We start from the raw sequence: 5525 nt of genomic DNA, 5'->3' as shown, positions 1-5525 counted from the left end.
TTTGAGCTGATTTTGCAATCGTTAAGAAATACCTATTTAATTTGCACAAGTATTGTTTAAAGTCTTGCTAACAGTAACTTTACGTGAGACTTTGTGGCTTATCTCTTGCTATTCAGGGTATATATGTATGACACAGGATACTTGTCAATTATTCTCTTGTGTTTCTTAAAACTCACACTTTTACTAAGTTCATATCACACCTCTATCCGAAGCTAGCTCTGCAAAACTGAGTGGCAGCCGGGCCCACATACTGGAAGGGATCTCCAACACACTCAGTGCAGGCTCTAGTTGGGAACCTACACCGGAGAGATCCCCTTTACTGTTGGTGATAAATTCTAGCACATCAACAGATTTGGCACTAGAAGGAGGGCCATGGCAAGCACTAAAATCCCACCTCACACGGAGACTTCCCATCAAGGAAGTAATCAACCACGGCCTCCCACACCCCTCAAGGTACCGTATAACCCTTTGTTCTGGCCACCCTTCACAAAACTCCTCCACAAAGAAACTCCTCTTCCCCCTCTTGAAAACACCCTTGGGGGGGAGGAACTTCCCATGTATGAAGTCACTATTGAATAGCTCAGGTCTTTTCACCCTATCACACGCCAATTTGCTAAGGGTTTAAGATGTATCCCTACCACTAACTCCCTAGCCAACTCTCACACCTCCAACCTTCAACATACGCGTCAGGGCATCCTAGTTAACTCCGTATTGCAGTTAATTGGCTTAGCCCTAGATGATTATGCAGACGCCGCCAAAAGACTATCTATCGAAAGGTTGAAAAGCCAGCTGAAAAATGAAGAGGGGGAGCCTAGGAATACCTTTAATAGAGAGAATAACCAGACACATAGAAGGGAAGTGCGCGGGAAAAATCAAAGAATCACTAAGGAAACCCCTACCAACGATCAACCTCTCACCGAAGGCACTCATGAGATCTTGGGACAAGAGGCCAGGGACTACCTTAGAGACCAAATAAACTTTTACAATAACCAACATCTCCTTATGAGCCTAAGAGACAACCAAAATGTGAGAAACACAAGGGATCTAGGACATCTCAGAGTGTCGAGGAGAGAAGCTAGATGCCCCCCTCACACCAGCGACAGGTCAGGTATAGACAGTGAATCAAAAGGCAATGATCACTGCCCCTTTTTCAACCCTAGACCAAACCGTCATCCCTTGCCACTGGCTTGGAGGGCACAATCCCCTTTAAACCTTAGAGGTCTCCTACATGATATGCCTTGACATTATGAGAAACACCTCCCAAAATTCGACCCAGAGAAAGGGAGCTCAGCTGATGACCACATTAGCAGCTTTTCTTTAGCTCTGCAAATGGTGAAGGTCCAGTATGATGACATAGCATGCCACCTATTCTCGCATACCCTTCAAAATAAAGCAGCCACTTGGTATCAATCGCTACCCATCTCCTCCATCCGAATGTGGGACGACTTCCAAAAATCCTTTCTAGACAAGTTTTCAGATGATAAGACACCTTCCATGCTTCTCACGGAGCTCAGCACGCTGAAATGCAATAAGAAGGAGAAGGTAAAGGATTTTAATCAACATGTCACCACTATTTTAAACAAGTTCCCCATGGATGTAGCTCTTGTTGATTCCATCATGATTGATTACTACACAAGGGCCTACAACGGGAAATTGTTGTTTTCATTAAGTGTGAAGCAAATCTCACTCTGGTAGAAAATTTTGCCACGACACTCGAGGTCGAAAAGGATATTCTTTCAATTGGTGCCCTAGAACATGAGTTGTGAGAGGATCTAAAGTCCTCCGATAAGAGGAGCCAGGCTTCCTCAAGTAAAACAGCCGATAAATACAAAGATCCTTTTGACTTTGAAGGACTAACCAAATCGCTAAAACAACTAACTAACGAAGTTTCTGAGCTAAAGTGAAGAACCAATGATGCTTCTGGAGGGTCCAAACCCACTGAGCCCTTTTTCTAGAAAACCAATAATTTCCCCCCTAAAGTTTCGCAAAATCCTAGTCCTACCTTCAACGTAGAAGAATTAAGCAAAGATAACTTCTTCACTTTCCATCAAGCTTCACACTCCGAGAAAACCTGCCCGCAATGGTTACATAATATGACCGCCGTCATCACCCAATTATTAGAAGACCAGACCGCCGGTGAAGCAGAGGATGAAACAGACACATCAGGAGAAAATGATTCCCCCCTTGGTGAGGATTCCCCTTCCGTTGTGCTAACTCTCGAGATCCTCCTGGGTGGAGATGTGTGCACTACACAAGAAAACTGTGTTGGAGAGGCTCCCTAGAACCCCCCAAAAGTTACAATCTCAGGAGTAAAGGTGCAGTAATAGACTCTTCCTTAGAAGACAAGAAGAAAGCTTTGTTCCGTACGATCTTGCCCCCCACTGATTCCAGTCAAACATCTGTCCCCTCACCCAGAGGAACAGATGATTTACACCTGACAAAATCACCCTCAAGCATGAAAAGGAACCCGTCCACACCTAAGAATGCATCCAAAGAGTTTACTACTAAGACTATCGCGGCTACGCCACGCATAATGCTAGAATCTTTGCCCGCTGAGTTAATTAAAATATCATCGAAGATTTAAAGAAGACACGAGCTAACATCTCATTATTCGAGTTGTGAAAATTGGTGACTCAGCGGGAACTCATAGCCAAAGCCCTCACTTTCTCCCTTGACCCAGTTAAACCCACCGCTTTGAGCAAGGGAAATCTCGTAAGCTGATCCCTAGGTGTAGTTGACCTCTAAGCTATAGTTAACGCCACCAACACTAACTTGAGAGGCTCAACCCCCACATTCCTCTTAACCTTTGAGATGTTTACTTTCAATGTCCACAACTACCTTGTCGACTCTAGTGTGACAACAAATGTTATGCCCTGGCTGGTATGCAAGAAACTAAATGTTAAACTAGAGAAAGCCGGTGCCAAAATTATCCAACTCGACAGATCTCAAGTCCCAGCCGTTGGAGAATTAAATAATGTCATTATTTGGTTATCCTCTGATGCCCGAGTGCACCAACGCATTGACATAATCGTTGTAGACATTCTCAGAAGCTTACAGTCTTCTTCTCAGTAGAGATTGGTCTTGCAAGTTGTAGGGCTACTTTGCCACTGATTGGTCTCACTTATGGCTGCCTTACAAAGGAAAAAATAACCAGATCCAGGTAAATAGTGAACCTTGTATGAAAGATATTTTTTCCAAACTTTAAATCTCTAATGACCAACCACAAACCTCAACCATTTTCTTGGATACCCATATTGAAATCCCCACGCAAACCCCAAGCTACGATGATGCAAATTTTTCTTTAAAATTACATACATCAGGTTTACCTTTTCCCAACATGGAGATGTGGACGTTGTACTTTGACGGTTCCAAAACTCACGATGGAGCAGGGACTAGATGCATCGTGCCAAATCCCAAAGGAGAAATATTTTTGATCTCTTGCAGGTTAGAATTCCAATGTACCAACAACACTACTAAATACGAGGCATTGTTGATTAGCCTAAAAAAGGCCATTGACTTAAAAGAAGACTACCTAAAAGTCATTGGGGATTCGGAAATCATCACAAAATAGGTATGCAATAGCATACATTGTTTGTCTCCACATCTAAAGAACTACTAGCAAGAGGTATGGCATCTCATGAATTCCTTTAAAGCTTTCAATATCATGTCTCTTCCTAGGTTTAACAACGCTGCTACTGATACTCTAGCTAATGCCGCAGCTAGGTTCACACACCTTAGAGATGGTTTTTCTATTGAAATTTTGTATAAACCAGCAGTACTCGATAACGTAACTAACTTGCACGTGTTTAATGATGGCCAACAGATTCTAGAATTCATGGAAAATATAGAAGTATTTAAAGATGCGGCTATCGATGAAGAGGAACATGAAAAAACATTACAAGATGAGGTAGATTCTTAGAAGGGAAATACCTTACCGAAAGGGGTGGTGTCATTGGAAAAACTGTTTGACCTTCAGAATCGCTTCAAAGGTCCGCTAAATGCCAAGATGCATAGTTCCACCCTCTTACATGATCAAATCAATCTTTGGACTGAGTGTGACCCCAAATATGTTAACTTGGGAACAGAATGTACCCCAAAGGAAAAACAAGCTTTCATCAGTTTGTTTCGAAAGTACCGAGATGTCTTTGCTTGGACTTATGACGACTTGAAAGAGTATGATACTTGGATTATTCAGCATGTCATTCCTACCAAAGAGGGGTCCAAACCATTTCAGCAGAAACTAAGGAAGGTGCCTCCCGCCTTAGAACCCCTCATACCAAAGGAGTTAAAGAAATTGTTGGACACCCGCATTATTTTTAAGGTTAGACACTCGACATGGGTATCTAATCTGGTACCAGTAAGAAACAAATCCAAAGAATTATGCGTTTGCATCGATTTTTGGAACCTTAATCAGGTGTTGGACAAAGATAACTACCCTATTCCATCCATGGAGCAGATCCTTCAAATTTTCTCAAAACCTGACAGGATTAAGACCACATTTCAAACGAGGCAGGGAACATTCACTTTTCATCGCATGCCATTCAGACTAATAAACGCTGGGGTAACTTTCCAAAGGGCTATGGATATCGATTTTCAAGGGTTAATGGGGTAGAGTGTGGTGCTCTACCTGGATGATGTCATCATTTTTTCAAAAAAAGAAGTGACCATCTCCAACATTTGAAGCAGATCTTTGAAAGATGCTGGAAATATGGGATCTCTCTCAACACCAGGAAGAGCATATTTGTAGTTTTGGAAGTCAATCTGTTGGGCCACATCATCACCAAGAAATGGATCATAGTCGACCCTGACTGCATGAAAGCCATAGCACAAATCCCTCAGCCAAGCACCAAGAAAGGTATGCAATCTTTCCTCGGTAAAATTGATTTCCTGCGCAAATTTATTTCAGATTTTGCATAAATTGCCAAACCTCTAAAAAACATGACAAAGAAAGATACAGTTTTCAAATGGGACCAGGAAGAAAAGGAATCATTTGATCGGATCAAGGCAGCAATCACAGAGGTACCTTCACTCTGAAGCCCCGATTTTGGCAAAGATTTTATCTTATACACTTTCGCTTTAGATTCGTCACTTGACGCGATCCTCACTCAAAAGGACTGCGACATGAAGAACGTCCTATATCTTTCATGAGTATAGGACTCCAAGGGATAGAGCTGATTTACCCAGACATCGATAAGTAGGCTTATACTGTCTACAAAGCAGTGAAACACTTCAGGCCTTACATCCTAAAAAGTCACGTCACCGTAATGGTCCCCCATCCTGTTGTTAGATCCCTCTTCGTACAACAAGAATTGGGGGAGAGAAGAGCCAATTGAATGACATCCCTCCAGGAATACGACTTATAATTTAAGCCCTCGCACACATGGGCACAACAATATAATAATGGGGTTGAACTAATAATAATAAGGGGTTACACTAGCAGTATAGGGACCTAACATTCCCCTCTCCTTCAAAAAGTGTTGTCCTCAACGCTTGAGTAGTTCTTGATGTTTTTGTATAAAATTATC

Source organism: Pinus tabuliformis, chromosome J (assembly GCF_031772625.1).
Source record: "Pinus tabuliformis cultivar Carrire ecotype Pingquan chromosome J, CPIR1, whole genome shotgun sequence".
In the NCBI taxonomy this organism is placed as follows: domain Eukaryota; kingdom Viridiplantae; phylum Streptophyta; class Pinopsida; order Pinales; family Pinaceae; genus Pinus; species Pinus tabuliformis.
The sequence above is the reverse complement of the archived record's forward strand: the minus strand, read 5'-3'. Positions refer to the sequence as shown.